Raw genomic sequence first — 20,699 nt, forward strand, 5'->3', positions numbered from 1 at the left:
AGTACATTCTATTGAATGAATGTATTATAATTAATTTTACCAGTCTCCTATAGATGGACTTTTAGGTTATTTCCAAACTTTTGTTATTACAATGAATAATACTGTATATGCTTTAGTTCTATAGCATCAACTCCCAAAAGCAATTTGGTGGTTCCAGGGGAATATAATCCTGGTGTTTGTAATTTTGATTGTAACTAAAGAGCTCTCTGTAGGAGGGTAAAATATTTTATACTCCAGTCAGAGATGTATGAGAATGCCTATTTCCTAAAGTTGTTTGTTCTTCCAATGAAAATTTTAATTACATGAGAATTTCTAGCTGTGACAGTGTCCAAAAACCAAACCCATAAAGTGACCATTCTTCAACCTACCTCAATTGTCTCAAGTGACCAGAGTGGTGAGTTTTAGGTTTGAATAGTTTTATGTAGACCTCTTCTAAAATATGTACAATGGATTCCATAAGTATGTATGCGTTGTTGACAGGGCAGAACAGGGATCTGTATCTTTAAGATTGTCCTCCCCTACTGAGCTGGATTAACTAGCAATCTTGGAACACAGTGTTCTCAGGTAAAGTTCAAATTTGGCTGGAGAATCTCACTTCGGCTCTGATACAGTCTTTAGTATATGAAATTAGTTTAGAAAACTATGAATTTGTTAAAGCTGTCTACCTGTTTAACTAGTGCTTCTGTTACATGGTAATTTAGCAATAGATGATGTAACAGTGTTCAGAATGTGACATGAAATCCTTACTACACTGAAGTTTTAAGTTAGAAAGAACAATACGGTCTTTTCCAGTCAAAGCAATCAATCTTTCCCAATATAATCTTATATGAAATCTTAAATAAAAATCATATTAACACACTAAGGTTAAAGTCAGTTGTGTAAAAGGGACTTGTAATGTTATTAAATGGCTATAATTTAATTATAACTGTTCTATCTATAAAACGCCTTGAAAAGCAGATCACTCTATGCTTTACATTATTAACACTAATTAATGATGGATTTAAAAGTTTTAAAAGCAAATGCTTACTAGCCTAAATCTACTTTTGGATAAATTCACAAAATGCTCAAAAGGCCTTGAGTCAAGGTTTAGTTTACAGGATGCCAGAAGTCAAACTAAAAAGTGCGTTCAAGTGGATTCAGGTGATTGAGGTATTTATGGGCACACAAAATCATGTGGGGAATTTTTGTCTCTACCTAAAATGAATGGAATTACCTCAGACCAAAACATTTCAGGCAAGGAAGGCTTTTTTATCTGAACTGACCAGATCGTCTTGGTTCTCAGCTTTAGTTTATATTGCCTATTTGTCTAAAGCAAGTCATAGGCATTCATATTGCAGAAAGTTCCAAGGTTCCCTTAGAAAATCTTCCTAATCTCTTTCTCTATTTTTGGGCTTTGGTTTTGTTTTCTTGCTCCTTTTAGTTTAAGGGCTTCACACCATTTGAGATTTTATCTCTTTGTATCACTTTAATACAGGTTTAATGATAATCTGTTTGCCTCAGCCCCAAGGTTTAGCAAAACAGAAACAAAGAGAGTGGTATTCTTATCTTACTTAGGGTTTTGCCCAATTCTACAAAATTTAATCTCCTCAAATATTTTGCTTGTGCTTCTACACCGAAAGAGGCACCTACAAGTATTTTACCCTGTAGGAGATCTCCTAGGAAAATGCAAATCTGTAGAAATTCTTCTACAAGAATCTGATAGAGGTTTTTGTTTTGTTTTCTATGTTGTTTTTTCTTTTTTCTCCTCTCTTTTTTTCTTTCTTTTATTTTTATTTGAAAGGCTGGGTGGTAGAGAAAGGCACCCATTTTTCTTTATCTGATAGAGAAAAGTTTCCTCTAGCCTTTGGTGCTTACAGTTAATTATGGACTAGAACCGTTTCTGATTTCTTTTTGATTCTTCCACAACAGTTTTATTACTGTTTTCTTGTTTGTCTAAAACAACCTTCTGATTTCACATCTGTCAATTTACCCTTACTCTCATTAAAACTTCAACTGAAAAAATCTTCCCTTCAAAAAGTTTGACCCCACTTACAAAGGCCTAGCTAAAATTCCTCCCATTCCTTAGTATTAATTAAAGCCACCTTTCCCCTAGGCAGTTCCATTGTACAAAAAGAATATAACAAAAGTAGAAATACAGTGAAAGCAGAAACAAAGGGGAGGGAGAATGAAAGTGGGAGAAATGGTTACTTGTTTTGGAATCTTTAACTGCATGCTCATTGTGGGTGGATACTCATACATTAAGTAACTAGTTTGGCTTTTATTTTCAAGTTCACTCCTCAAATCTTTATTCAGATTCCTTTCTTCCAAAATTGACAATACAGAGGGAACATAATACAGTTATTAAAACTAAGCAGAATGCATCCATCTGGCATGCCTTTCAGGAATCCGGCCCACTAATTTTTGCTATGGTTTGATGACTCAACCCCCTAGGATGCAGCACGGGAAGAATTTCCTCATTTTGCAGAACTGCCAAATCTCATTCATTGGAGCAAAGGCTCCTCATTTGGGGCTCATTTTTAAACAGTTGTTTATCTGTTTAAATATTTTAAAAAATCTCCCTCAGTAGAGGGAGTTTGTCATGATTTTCTAAATAGCGAATAAACACACTCCTCCTCCCTTCCCCCCATGAAGCTTCAGCTTTCTGGCCACTGAGCCTAATTTTCTTGGGTTTTTTCCTCCCCCTCCCCCCACCCCCTTTTTTCCCTCCCCCTCCCCCCACCCCCTTTTTTCCCTCTCCCATCTCAGCTACATCTCTTGGCCTAATTTGTTTCTTGGAGGTTCCAGTTTCTTTTCTTCCATTGAGACATTTGTCTCATTTATCCATCGTGAAAAATAAAATCCTTGCTTTATTTTTCTGTCTTCTCCCTTTTAAAGCTGTTCACTTATCCCCCCTTTTATTTTTCAATCATAATTAAGCTTTAGTAAGTGCAAACTGCAAGCACAATGCCAAGTACCCTCTCAATATTCTCCCTCCCGAGGGACATGCCTTTATTACCCCGTTCAAGGGATGAAAGAAACAAAGGTACGAACTCAAGTAACTTGCAGAATAAGGTCCTGAAGCTGGAAGGGACGAGGCTCAGCACTATACCCAGCTAGCTACCTGTCCGGAGGCAATGCACTTAAAAAAGTAATCTTTAAGAAGTCTTATTAGATATAGAAAAGTACTTGTAAAATATATTCAAATTATAAAAGAAGCCCATCTCTCTCCTATCATGGGACAAGTTTTCCAGTTTTGCCCATTAAAAAAAACAAACAAACAAAACTTCCCTATTCTTGAGCCTGTCGCCATTTAACAAGGCTCCTCGAGCCCCCTTCCCGCTTCGCTCGGCAAACGTGTCTTTTATTATGACTCAGTCCAGCCCGCTCCTTTGCCAAGCGGCTGACGCTCGCGGCGGAGGCACCGGGGCAGCAGCTCAGCGGCGAGAGCTCGCGCGCTCCTCCCGCTTTACGGCTGCTGAAAACCCGGCCCGCGCCCGGCAGCCGTACCGCAGATGAGCCCGCGCCCGCGCCCGCGCCGCTCAGGTAATTCGAGTCCTTCTGTTTCCGAAGTTTTGCCTCAACCAGCTCGGCGCTCGGAGGCGGCGCGGCCTCGGCCCAGCCGTCCGGCTCTCCCTCCCGTCCCCACGACCGGACCGGCGAGGCTGAGGCGCGGGCCGCACCCCTGCGTGGGTCCCGGCGCGCCGATCGGGTGTCAGGTCCCCGGGCGGAGGGGCGCTCGGGAGGCGGCGGCGGGGCGGGAGCCACCTGGAGGGGCGGCGCGCGGGGCACCGGGCTCCGGCCGCTCCCGGGCACGCGCCGGCCGTAGCAGCCCGCGGCCCCGCCTCGCGGCCCCCGCCCATCCCCCGAAGCCGGTCGTCTAAGTGCAGAGACCCGCAGCTCCAGAGCGCCCGTTTCTGACACGTTCACACACGCACGCACGCACGCCGGCCGGGGTAGACAGCGGCGCTGCTGACCCTGCTTTAGGGATGGCTCGCCCGAGGGGCGCCCTCGCGTGTGGAACGCCTCTCTTGAGGACGCGCACCATCTCTTGCTCGAGGAAGTTTAGGAGAGAATGTTGAAGGAGCAGCCTGTGATTAGCGCCTGCGCTGCTTTCTACCCTAGTGTCTGGCTCTTACTACCACATCTCCCCCACGGTCTCACTCTCCCATCCTCTTCATCCTTTAGTCCTCCCTTCCCCTTTCTTTATCCACACTTACTATTATTATTATTTTATTTTTATTTTTCCTCTTTATTGGGTGTCTCATCCTTTGGTGTCTTGTCTTCTTTTGCCCCGCACTGTTAGAATAACAAGTACACAGACAGTATCCTTTCCTGTTCTGTCGTCCTTAGCAAGACTTTGCTTACCATGGCTTGTACATCTTGAGGAGCAGAGTATTGGATCCTGGACCTGTATGTGTGATTAAGTTATTGGACTGTGTGTCCTGTTGCCTCAGTTGGCCATGCTGAACAGAGGACAAGGGTTTGTTTGAAACCAACCTTAGGAACTTAGAGCATGGTGTTGCTTCTGTTGATGGACTACATCTTGACAAACAAGCAGTTATATCATAGGTTCCTGTAGTATTCATTCCATTCAGTTCAATCCAGTAACATTTCTTTGAATGTCAATCATGGAGAGCTGGTGAAGGACTAAGAGAGAAAAGAGATCCAGTTCCTGTCGTCCAGAGAGTGCATATCTAGAAGGGACCATGGTGAGCACTGGGATAGTGGTACCAAGTGCTCTGGGTGAATGGGGGAGGAAAGGATTAATGAAAAGGTTAGGTTTGAAACTGGGCTTTGATATTTGAGTAGAATTTTCCTCATTTTCTTTATTTTCCCCTTTAAGAATTCTTAGTAGAAAGAGGAGATCTTTAAAAAATACGTTCACCTCAAACTATTCAGGTTTTTCATCTTTGCAACTGGCAGTAATCTCTGATCTCAGGACTTACAGGGAATGTAAAAGAAATTCCTCTTCACAAGAATGATCTAATGATTCCTGGTACCGTACAAAGAGTATTATAGACTATTATAGGACCAAAAAGAGTGAAATGGTACAATTATTGTTTACAAAAAGCATTATCAGATTCACATAGAGAGCTCAATACTCATTTATTAATTTAGTCAACAAATATTTATCGTGTTTACTGTGTGCCAAGCATTGTTTTTGGCACTGGAATAAAGTACTGCCTTTTTGGAATTTACATTACAGTGGAGAGAAACATTATATATAATACATAGAAAAATATAAGGTACAGGAATACCTTGGAGATACTGCGGGCTTGGTTCCAGACCATCACAATGAAGGGAATATCGCATGAAGGAAGTCACAGGAATTTTTTGGTTTCCCAGTGCATATAAAAAGTTATGTTATGCTATACTGCAGTCTATTAAGGGTGCAATAGCATTATATCTTAAAAAAAAACTTTAAGTAAAAAATGCTTTATTGCTAAAAAAATGCTGACCATCATCTGATAATGCAGGTTGCCACAAACCTTCAATTTGTAAAAAAAAAAAAAAAAAAAGCATTATCTGTGAAGTAATAAGGGAAGCACAATAAAATGAGGTATACCTGTACTAAGTGCTATGGAGAAACATAAAGCAAGAAAAGGTGTGTGTGCATGTGTTTAGCAGTTTAAAATATGATTATAAGGGAAGGCCCCCAGAGTAGGTGACATTTCAGTAGACTTGAAGCAGATGAGGCAGTGAGCCAGGTGATATTTGGGGCATGAGTTTTCCAGTCACAGAGAAGAAAAAAATGCAGAGGCCCTGCATTTTGGTGTGTTCAAAGAAGCCAGTGTGGTGGAGTGGTGTAGAGGAAGGAAGAAAGTAGGTTATGCGATCTTAAATGAAATAGAGGTTAGATAGTATTGCATGGTCTAGTAAGCTGTTGTAATGACTCTGGCATTTACTTGAAGTGATATGGAAGCTTTTGGAGTGTTTTGATCAGAACAGTCCAACAGAACTGTTGAATTCCATTACTCTTGCTACTGTGTTGAGAACAGATTGAAGGAAGGCCAGGTCAGAAGTAGGGGTGCCAGTTGGGCGATTATGATAATCCATGTGACAGAGATGGTGGCTTAGACCAGGATGGTAACCATGGAGGTGGTGAAAAGTTCATATGCTGAATGTGCTTTGATAGTACGTTCCATAGGATTTGCTGACAGATTAGATATGGAGTGTGACAGCAAAGAAATTAGGGAGAACTCAATCACCTAAGCAATTGAAAAGATAGAATTTACATTTACTGAGATGGGGAAGATAGCAGGAGAAAGACATGGTGGTGAAGATTAATAATTTGGATGTGGACATATTAAGGGTTAGATGCATTTTAAATATCCAAGTGGGGATGTCAAGCAGATGGTCTGAAGGCCAGGCTAACGATATGCATTTAGGATTCTTCAACCTACAACTGGTTTTAAAAGCAAAGGGATAGGGTAGATTCATCGAAAATATGTGGGGTTAGAAAACTGAAGAGGACCGGGCTTCCTTGGTGGCGCAATGGTTGAGAGTACGCCTGCCGATGCAGGGGACACGGGTTTGTGCCCCGGTCCGGGAGGATCCCACCTGCCGCGGACCGGCTGGGCCCGTGAGCCATGGCCGCTGAGCCTGCGCGTCCGGAGCCTGTGCTCCGCAACGGGAGAGGCCACAGCAGTGAGAGGCCCGCATACCGCAAAAAAAAATAAAATAAAATAAAATAAACAAAAAAACAAAACAAACGAAGAGGACCAACAACTAAGCCTTGGGGGCCTTCAACATTAAGAGATGAGGAGCTACCAGCAAAAGATTCTGAAAAAGAGCTAGCTGTATGCTAGGTAAGGGGAAGAGCAGGAGAGTGTGGAATCACAGAAGCCAAATGAAGGAAATGTTTGGAAAAGTAGGGAGATTGTCAAAGATGAGGATTGAGAGTTGATTTAGCAAAGGAAATCATTGATGACCTTGATGATATCAGTTTCCTTGGAGTGGTGGGTGGTAAAGCCTTGTTTGGAATGTTTGGCAAAGCAGTAGAAGAAGAGGAGTTAGAGGGTAATGGTATACATCCCTTGAAGATTTTTATTGAAAAGGAAAGGAGAGAAATGGATCATTAGTTGGAGGGCTATGTGATACAAAGAGTTTTAAAGATGTGCAAAAAAAAAAACTATGTTATGCTTCTGAGAAAGAGTCAGTAGAGATGGAAAATTGATGATGCAGGAGAGAGAGAGGGGAGCAGTATTCTAAGGATGGAACAGGAGAGGTTATCTGTTTCTAGGCTTATGGGCTATTTATACTAATAAGAGAGAAGGAAAACTGTGTGGACACAGGTGCAGGTGGAGGGGTGTGCATGTTCTCTTTGGATTCCTTCTCATTGTGATGAGTGGCACACAGTGCATAAGAAATTTGTAGGAAATGGTATCTTTTTCCCATTTGGTCACGGATGTATTTGATGAGAAAATACTTTGAGATTCTGAGAATTTCTCGAAGCAAAGAACTTTGTGTTTTGTTGAGGAAAGAAAAGGGCATTTCTACCTTGAGTTCTGCTTGAGAGAAGACTTAGAAAGAAAGTTGAGATTATAAAATACAAGGTAGCTAGAGGTGAAGGAGGAAGTAAGGTAAGCAAGATTATATCATGAAATCTGAGAAAAACTATGGTGAGGACAGTAAAAACATTGAATCTTACCTCCGTTGTTGCTGGCTAACTACAGTAATGTTCTAAAAATATTATTACCATATCAAAGAGATAGCTTACTTTTTAAGTACCAAGTGTGATCTAATAGAGAACCGTGTTATTGCTGGTGGTGAATCTACTTATGGAGGGGTGGTATTAGACCTGGAAAGAGATGTTAGCTAGGAATAGATTTCAGCTGGATTTTGAAAATGATGTAATGAAGACTGGATTGGCAACAAATTGGGTGTAAGGAAAGAGCATTTTGACAACACTGCTCATGGATACTAAGCCCCTGGACAAGGTGGAGAGAATTTTGCAGTTGGAAATAGTACCTTGTTTGACATGGCTTTCCTTCAGTTATTTAGGGACCATTTGTTTATTTAGGGACCATTTGTTTATAAAATAGGGTTTTGTGTGAGGTCTTGGCAAGAAATGGTGATACCAAGATGAAAATGACATGATCCTTGCCTTCAAATTACCGTCTCTAGTAGAGTAGAAAAGAATGTACACAAATATTCTGAGAGAATTGATAAATGCCATATGAAGAGAACTGAATGCTTTGAGGTTTGTTTTTTTTTTAATTTACTGTGGAAATTATCAGACACTCAAGAGTAGAGAGAATAGCATAATGAACTCCAGTGTACTTATCACTCTTCAAAATCTATCAGTTTTCTGCCAAACTTGTATGTTGTGTGAGAGTAGGGAAGGGAGCAATTGTTTCTGTTTGTAGATTGGGATAGGGAGATTTCATGCAGCTTCTCCTATGTGGAGATGTAGAAAGTTCATTGAACTGAGCCAATTGTAGAATTCTTGCTTCTAGTTCTGTACCTGCCAGTGCTTCGCTGGCTGACTTTCTGTTACTCAACTGACCTCTCTGTTCTTTACTTTCTCAGTAGAGTGTGGCTGTTCTTCTACATCAGGAGGCTGCAAACATTGGCCCTCAGGCCAAATCCAGCCTGCTACCTGTTTTCATGAACAGTGAAGTCTTATTAGAACACAACTACATCCATCAATTTATTGTCTGTGTCTGCATTTGTCATAGATTATAATTTTGTAGTTGAGGCAGAGATGGTGTGGCTGAGAAGCCTAAAATATTTACTCTCTTGCCCTTTACAAAATGCTTGCCAAGTCCTGGTCTATATGATCTCTGATATTCCTTTAGCTCCAATATGTTACTCTATTAGCTGACTAAAAGTAATTCTGTAGCATTTACTAAGAGCCAGCACTGTTGTTTTGGTTTGTATGCACTAACTCATTTAATCATCACCAAAACCCTATTAGGTGGGTTCTGTTATTTCTACAAATGAAACTAAGGCATAAGGTGTGTACGTTAACTTGCCCAAGGTTACATAGTACTAAGTAGTGGAGACAGGCAGTCCTGTTACAGCATCTATATCCTTAATTATAATGTTGCATTTCCTTTAGATACATAGAAAAAAAATATATAAAAAATTTAGTCAATTAGAGAATGAAAATTCATAAATCAATGATTTGCACTTAAGTAAAGTTCTATATTGTGATTATAGATGTAAAGGCTTTAGGATGCTGACTAATCCTGAATGTACATTAGAGGTGAATAGTGTGTGAAATCCAAATATGCCTGGGTAGAAAATTCTAGTCTAGTACATCATAATTTTCTCATGAAGCCTTCGTGGATTTTTGAAAGCAGAACGCTGTACTTAAAAAGCAAATAAATATGAAATGATATACCAATAGGAGTCAATCATTGTTTCTTTTGACAATATTTACGAGTTTTCAGGAGTCCATGTCTTTAGGATATGACATGATTGTTTGGTGCGAAAGATTAGGAGTCAGGGGCCCAGAGTTCTAGTCCCAGCTCTGTCCCCAGCTCGCTTTTGTGTCCTTGTCTTCTCTGGCCTTTGGTTTTTTTAACTGAAAAATGAGCAGGTAGCTCAAGATCATTTTAGGGCTTCCTACAGCTCAAAAATATGATGCTGTAACTTTTTACATGGCACATTCAAAGAAATAGATGAGATAGCAATGTGGAAGAACTAGGCTTGTAAACACAAAACTTTAATCTCCCCTTTTTTCCTGTCTACACATACGAACACATATAAGATATGTATACATAAAAATTCATGCACGTATAACTATAAAATCAGTGTGATTCATTTTATATGTGATTTGTAGTCACATTTGATGTAGAAGCAGTTAAATATCTGTCCTTATGTTAGTGTATTTTTGTATTTATATGAGAGAATGGGTGATTTCTTTTCTTCCTTAGCCAAAAACATACAATTGTATAGAAAGCGAGTCTTGATGAATCCCTTGACCTCTGTGATCTGGCAGTGTGCCTCATGTTTTCTCTAGCAAAATTTGATTCATTGCTCAATTTGTTTGCCAGTTAAAAGCAAACAGTATGCCCGAAATCAGGGTTGTCTGTTTTGCACTGTTGCATGGGATATTGATGTCAGACAAAATTGTAATTTAATTGTTTTGATATTTTGATCTGAGCAATTCAGATAAGAAAGGTGATTTATCTTTCATAGAAACCTTGTATTTTGAGCTCAGCATAATTTTTCCCCAACTACTTGCTTATAAATGTGGTTTCAATTTTTTAAATGTTGGGTTTTACTCATAATGGGAATTTGCTCTCAGTATTAATTACCAGAGGTTGGTTAGGAGTGTATTACAGATATTTTATGTTTTAGATGTTCAGTCATGAAAAACTTTAGAAGAGTTATGAATCCTTTAGGAACAGATAATGAAAATTCTATACCCTTTGACATTTCCATTTCTATACAATATCACATATGAATGTTTTCTATATTACAGATAGCTTTTTGCTTTTTTACAACCTTTGCATAGAAAATTATTCATGAACTTCTTCAGTTTTAGGGCTTTATTATATTGGTCCAGCCTCTGTTGGTAAATTTATAACTCTACATAGGCTGTGCTCTCTTACTCCTGTGCATTGAGTCCAATTATCATTGGTGAAAAAATAACCTCAAATAATGTATTCCTAAATATACTTTGAGTCTCCTTATCTTTTTACACTTACTGGAGGAAAAAAATAAAACACGAAGCAGAAACACTTTTAAACAAATTATACTCTCTCTGTATATAGTAATGATTTAAAAATATATTTATTTTCAATTTAACACACCACTCAATGATTTGACAACCTCTTGGAGCATCTCCTGGTTCTAAGAAGCACTCACAGCCTAGTCAGCTTCCAGAGGGGACCATTCAGCTTTTCTGAACCAAACCTGAAACATATTCCCTGCTAGGCTTCAGAACTCTTAGAGAGTGCTCAAACCAAAGTAAACACCTTCTGGTGCACTGTAACGCTTTTCTGAAATGCTGGTTGTAGAAGTCAGTTTGAATTTTTAATTACATTTAGGTGATAAAAGCATCCTTTATCTGACCTTCTCAAGAGATGTGAATCTGTTTGGGAATGACTTAAGAAGGCTTGTAGCCTTGGTCCCTTTCCTTAAATTTAATTTTGCTAAATTCCCAGAAAACTTTAAAAACCAGGTGTTTTCAAGCACAATAGCTGCTAATTATGCAGGAAGCCTACTCTTGTGTGTGTATGTTTGTGAAAATGCTTGCTTTATTGCTTCCTGTTGAGATGAGATAGTATTTGAGTTATATTTCCCAGAGAGGCTCTGTTTACAAGAGGTACTTGGTTGGTTCTTAGGATAAGCCCTTTTCCAGTAAATCACAGCTGAAATCATAGAGAGCTAGCAGTTATCCTTCTTCTAAGAATTTTCCCCAAGATAGCCTAATCACCAAGGGTCTAGTGTCTACCTCAGAGTAGGCCAACCTAAATGATTTGTAAATCACCACTTTGGAGCTGTAAAATATGATGATGATTCTCCAACTGGGGTACTCTGAGCTGTGTTGGAAGGCTCCAAGCCACAGGTAAACATGACTATCTTCTTGGAATGTCAAATACACTAAACAGTTTTTTTGAAGGAAGTAGTTAAGTCACTTATATGGTAAATTAAATGTTTGAGATCATAAAAGATTGTGAATATGACATCCAATGCAAACTACATAGTTTTTAAAATAAAATTTAAGACTTCAAAATAATTTCTTGCATATAGTAGGTCTTTATAGAATATATTTTCAGACCCCAAGAAAGGATATGGGTTGACGTACAGATAGTAGTTTGGTTGTCATATTCCCATCATGTTTAGTCCCATTAAGCTTATATTCAGAAGCTTATAATCAGTCCTATCAAATCTTCAGGTTATAACCATTGTCCACCTGCTTTGGTTTACTTGCTTTTCTGATGTTTACCCACACTGATCTTTTAAATTTGCGGGAATGATTTTCCTCTTTACTCTTTCTATGTTTTTCCTATACTCTTGGCATCGAGATATTATGATTTCTGTGAGAAGCTGCCCCTGCTTTTTTTTTTTTTTTTTTTTTTTTTTTTTACGAAACTGTAGATAAATAGGAATTTGCAAAGATAGTACCAGAGAGGTCCTGTGTTCTCTTTACCCAGTTTCACCCATTGGTTATATCTTATACAACTATAGTATGATATCAAAACCCAGAAATGGACATTGGTACAGTCTGTGTATATAGTTCTGTCATTTTCTCTCATGTGTAGATTCATGCAGTTAACACCAAAATCAAGATATAAAACTATTTCATCAACACAGAGATCCCTCTTACAGTACCCTACAAAAGAGATACTAAAAAAATCATAGGAATTTAATCTAGTAAAGGAATTATTCACTTTCTTATTTCTAATTTTTGAGATTTTTTACACAAATGCTACATTGTTTTGTATTTTGGGCCATGTAAGAGAAAGGTGAAATATTATCATTACACTGCAGGAGAGCTTAAATAGTCAAAATAGTTATAACGGGGCTTCCCTAGTGGCTCAGTGGTTAAGAATCTGCCTGCCAATACAGGGGATACGGGTTCGAGCCCTGGTCTGGGAAGATCCCACATGCCACGGAGCAACTAAGCCCGTGCGCCACAACTACTGAGCCTGCACTCTAGAACCCGCGAGCCACAACTTCTGAAGTCTGTGTACCTAGAGCCTGTGCTCCGCAGCAAGAGAAGCCACCGCATGAGAAGCCCGCGCACCGCAACTAGGGAAAGCCCGCACACAGCAATGAAGACCCAATGCAGCCAAAAATAAAATAAATTAAAAAAAATAGTTATAACAGATCAAGTCATCTGAGAAAGAAGTTTTTGAAGGCTTAATCTCAAGTTGTCTTCAAAAACCTTTGTTTTGGGACTTCCCTAGTGGCGCAGTGGTTAAGAATCTGCCTGCCAATTCAGGGGACCTGGGTTCGAGCCCTGGTTCGGGAAGATCTCACATGCCGCAGAGCAACTAAGCCCATGCACCACAACTACTGAGCCTGCCCTCTAGAGCCCAAGAGCCACATCTACTGAGCCCGCATGCCACAACTACTGAAGCCCATGCACCTAAAGCCTGGGCTCTGCAACAAGTGAAGCCACCGCAATGAGAAGCCCACGCATCGCAACGACGAGTAGCCCCCACTCTTCGCAGCTAGAGAAAGCCTGCGCGCAGCAAAAAAGACTCCAGGCAACCAAAAATAATTCAAACAAAACAAACAAAACCTTTGTTTTGGAAGGTTAGACATTCGTATACATGAAGGTAGGGACCATGTGGTCCCATCCATCTCTGTGACTAATCCTTATATGTGTGCTGGAATTGCCCAGACAAAAAAGAGAAAATGGGGGAGCAAATAGAAAGAGGGATCTTGTTTAAGGTCCTAAGTAGTCAAGCAGACTTGTCTCTTCCTGGGGAACCCAGAGTTGGAGAAAAAGAATATTTCAGTATTATCAAAAGTGCTATTAAATGACATTGTGCCATATTTGATTTTACAGGTGTTCATGTCTACAGCTATGTCAGGATCACTCACTTTCTTATTTTGTTTAATCAGATTATGTGAGAATAATTATTCTATTACTAGGGCCTCAGAAATCCTTCCTGATAGGTTTTCTCAGAAGTATTTTCAGCAATCGTGATCTGGGATTTTATTCTCATTGTCATATGAACAGTGTAAATGTATTGTTAAATTACAGTTTGCATAGATCTTAGTTTTAGCAATTTACAAGATATTTTTGACTTCATTTATTTGAAACTTTGTGATTTTGAATATAAAAAATAGCTATCTTCTGTATGGTTTTCAGCTATACAAGCAATAAAGTATTTTTGGAGTTTTGGAGATACTGTTGAAAATTTGTACTGTAATTAGTAATAGCTGCTTGTCCATTAGTCCTTTCCCAGTCTTCTTAGGTTATCTGAATAAAGCAAAGAATTCCTGTTTCTCTTCTCAGTTTTTGCTTTGCTATCTCAATAATCTTCATAATAATATTATTATTATAGTGATAGTTAAACATTAGGTCCAGATTATTGTCATCTTCATTATGTTCCATATCAATTTTCCAAGGTGAAAACAGCATTATATATGTATAACTATAGATATTGTTTTCATTTACTTTACTAAATTTGAGTTGGGTGCACAGGAAGGGCAAGGCAGAGAGTGAGCATGCTCATTTTGTCAAATATATTTTATTCTATTCCAGCAGTTGAAAATGATGTAATTTCCCCCCAAATCCTTAATTTCACTTAGAATGAAAAAAAATCTATTTTAATGGTTATTAAATGTCAAACACTTTTTAAAGTTAATTAAAAAAACTGACATTGTGTATGTATAGAAAGAAAGGGTGGCTTGGTTTTTACTTTTACCAAGATTAGCATGGTATGCTGCCATGTGTCTCTAACTTCTGTATCATCCTCAATTTGGGAATGTTGGTATGGATTCTGCTGGTATTGAGGGTTTAATTTATTGCCAATATTAAAGACAGTGACATTAGTGAGATTCAAGTGACTCATCATCACCAGTTCTTCCCTTGAGTGGAGAAAGTTGCTCTTGACTTCATTGCTGCCTGGTATATATCTATAAAAAAGCAACTGTTCTCTTACTTGTTCAGTATCAAATGTAAAAATCTAATTGTGTGATTTTTCATATCATTGTTATTAAGAGTTCAATTTTAAAGCAAGCAGAAAACTACATAATAGAAGCTTGGTGTGTTTGTATTATTATCTAAACATCTTCTTAGTATGTATCCAGTTTGAACACTTCTAAGCATTTTTATGACAAAAACAAAAACAAAAAACCCATCAGAGTGTGTTTAGGACAAAGTAGTTACAAAACTTTTAAATTAATGTTTGATAAAAACGGACTTACCATTATTACTAGTTTCTATCTCTGATTAGAATTACTCTATTTCTCATGTCTTCTTTTTGGTTTACATGTTTTTTGGGGGGGTAGTGAAAAAAAATCTTTACCTATTTTCATAACATGTACATTTTTGTTTCTACATAGTTATTCCTTCACTTTAATATAGACAAAAATAACATTATAACCAATAAAACAATGTTCATTAATGCAGTGTTAAGGATAATGGAGGGATTAAGGAAGAATCTTGTCAAGTTTGGTATCTGTTTCAGTAGCTCACTTTTAAGCAGTTAAAAATGTCTTTAGGACATCTGCCTTGTCTTTCTCTTGCACCTCATCTCCTTGGCCCACTTATATGTATGACCACCTTTCAGAATTTTAATTTCTTTATTTATAAGGTGATACTAGTAACACTCTACTATGTAAGGATTATTGTAAGAATAAATTAAGATGGCATGTGAGGAAACTACATTATCCTACATACATGAGTACATTTGAAGTTAGTCAAGTCTGGGTTTAATTCCCAGTTTTTTACCTTGGTATTCTATTACTCTGTGATTTTTGACAACTTGTTGGCCTCTGCTTTCTCCTCTCTAAAATGGAAATGATTTTACCTACCTCAGAAGGTTGTTTTGGAGTTAAATTGATAATACTGTAGTGTATGTGAAGCACTTAGTACATTTCCTGGCACTTAATACTTAGTAAATGCTATTTCCCTTTTCTTTTCCCCATTTTTTCATCTCCCCAGACATGGGGAAGGGGACATGGAAAAGATCAGATATGCGTTAGGATGAAATCATTTTGTTCTGTGTTCTTTGTCAAGCTGTAAGGGGCTTTTCTTTCCCAAAGGAAAGTTAGTGAGGGGCTTTCTTTGTGGGTGAAAGACCAGGAAGATTTTCCAAGTCACCATCCACCAACAGTTGTTTGATATCTGATCATCTAATACTATCACTCCTCTGCTGAAACGTCTTTGGTGGCTCCTCACTGCCTTTGGGATGAAGCTAAACTTCTTAGCCCACTGAACAAAGCCAATTATAATCTGGCCTCCATTAAAGGCTCCATCCTCATGTCCTGTCCTTTATCCTAAACACACTTTGTGATGTAAGTAATCCTCCTTCTATGCTCCCATCTTTACACACATGTGGACACTCTGCCTGGAATGCCTTTCTCCTTTCCCTAAATAACAGATGCTTGTATATCCAGCCATATCTCTTTTTGTAAATGTCCCCACCCCTTTTCCCCAGAGCCAGTCACACTCCCTCTACTGTGGTCCTATATTCCTTGTATATATGGCTGCCTTTATTAGCAACATTTTCAATGTATCTTCATCCCCCACCCCTACCATGTTTTATTTGCCACATGGGCAGACACAACGTCTTTTATTCTTTGCCTCCTTATCTATCATTATATTGCCCAGAGTGTGCTTATTAAACTTTTTTTTTTAATGTTTTTTTTTTGGCTGTGTTGGGTCTTTGTTGCTGTGAGCAGGCTTTCTCTAGTTGTGGCGAGTGGGGGCTATTCTTCGTTGCAGTGTGTGGGCTTCTCATTGAGGTGGCTTCTCTTGTTGAATGTGGGCTCTAGGCGTGAGGGCGTCAGTAGTTGCAGCACGTGGGCTCAGTAGTTGCAGCTCACGGATTCTGGAGCACAGGCTCAGTAGTTGTGGCGCACGGGCTTGTTTGCTCCGTGGCACGTGGGATCTTCCCGGACCAGGGCTCGAACCCATGTCCCCTGCATTGGCAGGTGGATTCTTAACCACTGTGCCACCATGGAAGTCCCCTTATTAAACTTTTTAAATAAATTTGTCTTCATGACAAAAGCTAAGTACCCTATAATGTGCTGTAACGTAACAGCCCAAACCAAAGCTGTTCCCGAATTCCTCCCCCACATCCCTTGTGAAGATGTACTTCCCCAAATAGATTATAAACTCATAAGTATCCCTATACTTAGCTTTGCCAGGCACACAAAGGTTGCCTAGGCTCACATCAGGTGTGGTTGGGGGTTGAAGATACAACATCATCTTACAACTTCACTGCCTTTTGCTGCTTAAGCAAAGCTGGTGCACTGAAAGGAGAAGATAGACTAATAGATAGGAAGTGAGGATTTCCTTACCTGAAACTGTTTGAGAATAGCCAATAGGGCCAAGTTTGGCCCCTTTTTGAGATACTGCATGCATTGTGTGTGTTTGTGTGGGGGGAAGGGTGGAGGGGGTGGGTAGGTGTGCTTGGGAGGATATGAATGGGTGGGTGGTTAAGTGGGGCAGGAATGAGGAGGACCATGACTCCTAGGGTCATACAAGGGAGGTCTGTTTTGAGGTAGTCCCCAAAGACACTTGATATAAGTAGATAAGGAGAACTTTGTGAGTAAAGAAGCAGGAAGCCTGAGGGTATAAAAGATGTTCAAGAGTTGTATTAAGCAGGAAGAGCTAAACAGGAATGAGGGAAGGTCAATAACAGAACTGGAGCTGAACTTAATTACAAATGGGTCACATGTAGGTCTCAGGAATGCCATCTGCTGGGCCCATGTTCACTTCTGGGGACACTTAAAGGCAATGAGTTACACTGCACGGTAGGGGTGGCATGGGGAAAAGCAGAGAAATAGAAAGATTAAATCAGCTTGGCTGTGTTTTTTTGCAAAATAAATATAGGGATATATGGCCTGAAACATGGTTTGGGGACGGATCTAGGAAATTGGGTTTTTTTATTTTTATAGTGATAACAGATAACTGTAGACAATTTGGGCCTAGAATTCAGGTCATTTCAGTTAAATTCAGTAAACACTGAGAGCTATTCTTTGCTGAGAGAAAAAACGAATACCCTGATTTGCCTTTCTCAGAGCTCTTATTGTACTTGGAGGAATGAGAAAATAAAAGCCACTAAATGGTAAGATATTGTTTTGTTTTATTTTTTTTTAATTTACAAAACTGTGTTTTTATCTGAGACTCTGATGTATATTTTATTGCATAGACGAGAGATGATGGTTTGATGCTAATATTATTAGATAGCAGTAGCTTATAACATATATTTAGGATTTGCTTTTTCAAAAGTTTATTTTGCCTGCTCCATTTTCAGCTCACTCTATTTCTTCTACTGATATTGAACATGTTGAGTGTGAAAAATGAGGTTGGTAAACTTGAAAAAAGAAGTGTAATATTTTTAGAATGTCACTTTTTTTGCTATAACAGTCTTATGTGTCCTTCATTAGAAGCCATATCACATCCTTTTTGGAAATATATAACTAATTAAAGTAAAACAAATAAATAAGCACAAGTGTTGGGATACAAAAATTGACACTGTTTTACATTTAATTAATTGTATTCTCTAGAGAACATTATTCCTATTCTTAGAGGTGTAGTTACTTTAAGAGGTCATCTAGTTTACCCCTTTTCATTTATAATGAAGTATTAAATGACCTGCTCAGACTCACATAGGTCTGACTCAACTGAGACCAAGCTGGGACTAGAAGTTGGTGTTCTGGCTTACAATCCAGGTCTTTTCCACTATCCAAATCCACATATTGGTGTTTAAAAATAAAAACGCCAACTTTGTTACAAGTAATGACCTTCCCATTGTCCCATGTGCAGAAGCACTTTCAGTGCACTTTTATTCTTTATTTCACATTATTCTAGTGGATCTACTAAGCGACTCAGGATTGCTTCCTAATTTCGTTAATATTTTCTTCAAGCCTGTCTTATCTCTTAGGGGGCTATGAAGATAGACTAGCAAGCCATTATTCTTCCAGGGCAGAGGAAAACCTAAGGGAATGGGCAAGAGAGTGAGGGGAGAAGGGTTCTAAGGAAGGGATGGTCCAGAAGAGTGGTTCCCAAGGTTTTTAGGAAATTTCCACTGGTCTTTGACAAAATGAGGAAATAAGGATTATGCAGTGAGTTTTTCCACTCTCTTTTATTCTATAGTCATATCTGTCCTACTCTTTCTAGTAACATTATTGAGAAAAAGTTGATAACCCTGTATGAATTCTCTCATATATATATTTTTGTTTTGTTTTGTTTTGTTCTGCTTTGTTTTTAGCTTTATGGGTCCATGAAGTCCAAAAGGTGTAGGAGATGCTTATCCAGAATCTATAGTGCTGTTCAGGGAGAAAAGCCCAGAGGAGGCCTCTTATAATAGAACCACTGGGTGACATTTGGGGCTAGATGCCTGGAATGAAAGAGGTGTTAAGAGAAGAGTGTGTTTTAAAGTGGAGGAGATGTCAGATTTGAGGATAGTGGGGAAATGGGGAAAATGAAGATGAAGACTGTTTATTTAGTTGGTTTTCTCAGGATTGGTGTTAAATAAGGTTTACATGTGAAGAACGTGCAGTGGACAGTGACTTGGAAGACTGCTTATTTGGAATTCTTGCTGTCTGCACAGGATTCATTTGGTACTCTTACCCCAATTATGGAATCACTGAGTGTTTTACCCTCAAAACGGGAATTTAAAATGCTGATTTTTAAAGTGCTTCGTGAGCTTCAAGTATACCACTCTAAGCTTCAAAGATAGTTTCTTCACTTGGATACAGTCTTTGAAATGGGATTCCACTGAACCTTTACAAAGTGGTAGTACAGCACCTAATGACAGCAATCTTGCCTTTTGTTCATGTTTTCAAAACCACCTGCATGTTATATTGTACATGGTCTGTAATTATGAAGTGATGTGAAAAAGTTATTTAATTTTTTTGAAAGTTGCCTTAACATGTTAGTGGGATAATGGCAACATTACCAGGATTAAAAAAGTGAAACCTGCTTTCCAGATAATCTGACTTTATAGGAACATAAACGCATGCTGCTAAAGCAAAATGAAAAAACAAGACAAAACCAAAAACAATTCCCCCTCTCCCTCCACCAATAACATCCATAAAGAATCCCCCATAATAAGTGGATATGCTAGAGTGCATTGAATCATAGCATCTGGAATCAAACATACAGAATAAAGCATACTAAGAACTATTTTTGATTTTTTCTTCTCCATATCATATAAGCCCTAAATGTGTTTTCCTCTTGCATAAGGAAGAGAAATAACTGAAAGATCAGTTTTGTGTTTGGCTGGCTTTTTTGTTCATATTATAAAAGCAGTGTGGGAAAAATGGAAGCATTTAGCATTTACTTCTACTTGAAAAAGTTTGGTTAGAAAGATCCAGGTGATATAGATCATGTATATAAGGCTTGTTTACTTGTGTTATTTTCTGAGAGCAAAGTACAGGTGAGCCTTGAACAACTTGAGGGTCAGGGGCACATATCCCTCCTCTTGACCCCGCCTCTGCCCCCCGCCAATTGAAATTCCACCTTTAACTTTACAGTTGGCCTTCCATGTCCATGGTACTGTATCCGTGGATTCAACCAACTGAGTATTGTGTAGTACTGTGGTATGCATTTAGTGAAAATAATCCAGGTATAAGTGGACCCACGTAGTTCAAACCCATGTTGTTCAAGTGTAGTGTCAACTGTACAGCTATTTAAAAATAGAGTATTACTCTGATTTGTTACATTAGTTTCAAATTGACTTTCAGAGAATATTTTCTTTGAAAAATTTTGTTTATAAACTTTTTTCTAGTGACCAAAATAATATAGTCATTGCAGAACATTTAGAAAGCCTAGAAATATATAAAGAAATAGAAAAAAATGTCACCTATAATTCACTACCCAGAGGTGCCCTGTTAAAATCTCAGCATTTTTTACTTCTGATTTTTTTTCTATTTTATTTTTTCCTTATATTTTTGAGATCATACCAGATATTTTAACATTCTGCTTTTTCAACATAACATGTATAGAGTATTTTTAAAATATTATTTTAACTTTATAAGTGTAATTATTATTCTTTTCTTTTTTTTTGCGGTACGCGGGCCTCTCACTGTTGTGGCCTCTCCCGTTGAGGAGCACAGGCTCTGGACGC

At 38.6% G+C, this 20,699-nt stretch overlaps 1 protein-coding gene across 7 annotated transcripts in view; it reads left to right on the forward strand.

The window, feature by feature from the left end:
- Positions 1-3,379: 3,379 nt before the first annotated feature.
- NAALADL2 (N-acetylated alpha-linked acidic dipeptidase like 2) overlaps positions 3,380-20,699 on the forward strand; it is a 1,531,400-nt gene continuing 1,514,080 nt past the window's right edge. For 6 of the 7 annotated variants that reach the window (XM_060100047.1, XM_060100046.1, XM_060100044.1 and 3 more), the window contains exon 1: positions 3,380-3,522. The gene's annotated coding sequence lies outside the window, so the exon portion shown is untranslated. Of the gene's footprint in view, positions 3,523-17,646; positions 17,694-20,699 lie in introns of all 7 variants that reach the window. The other variant, XM_060100049.1, reaches the window with a different exon arrangement.

This window comes from Mesoplodon densirostris, chromosome 5 (assembly GCF_025265405.1).
Source record: "Mesoplodon densirostris isolate mMesDen1 chromosome 5, mMesDen1 primary haplotype, whole genome shotgun sequence".
NCBI lineage: Eukaryota > Metazoa > Chordata > Mammalia > Artiodactyla > Ziphiidae > Mesoplodon > Mesoplodon densirostris.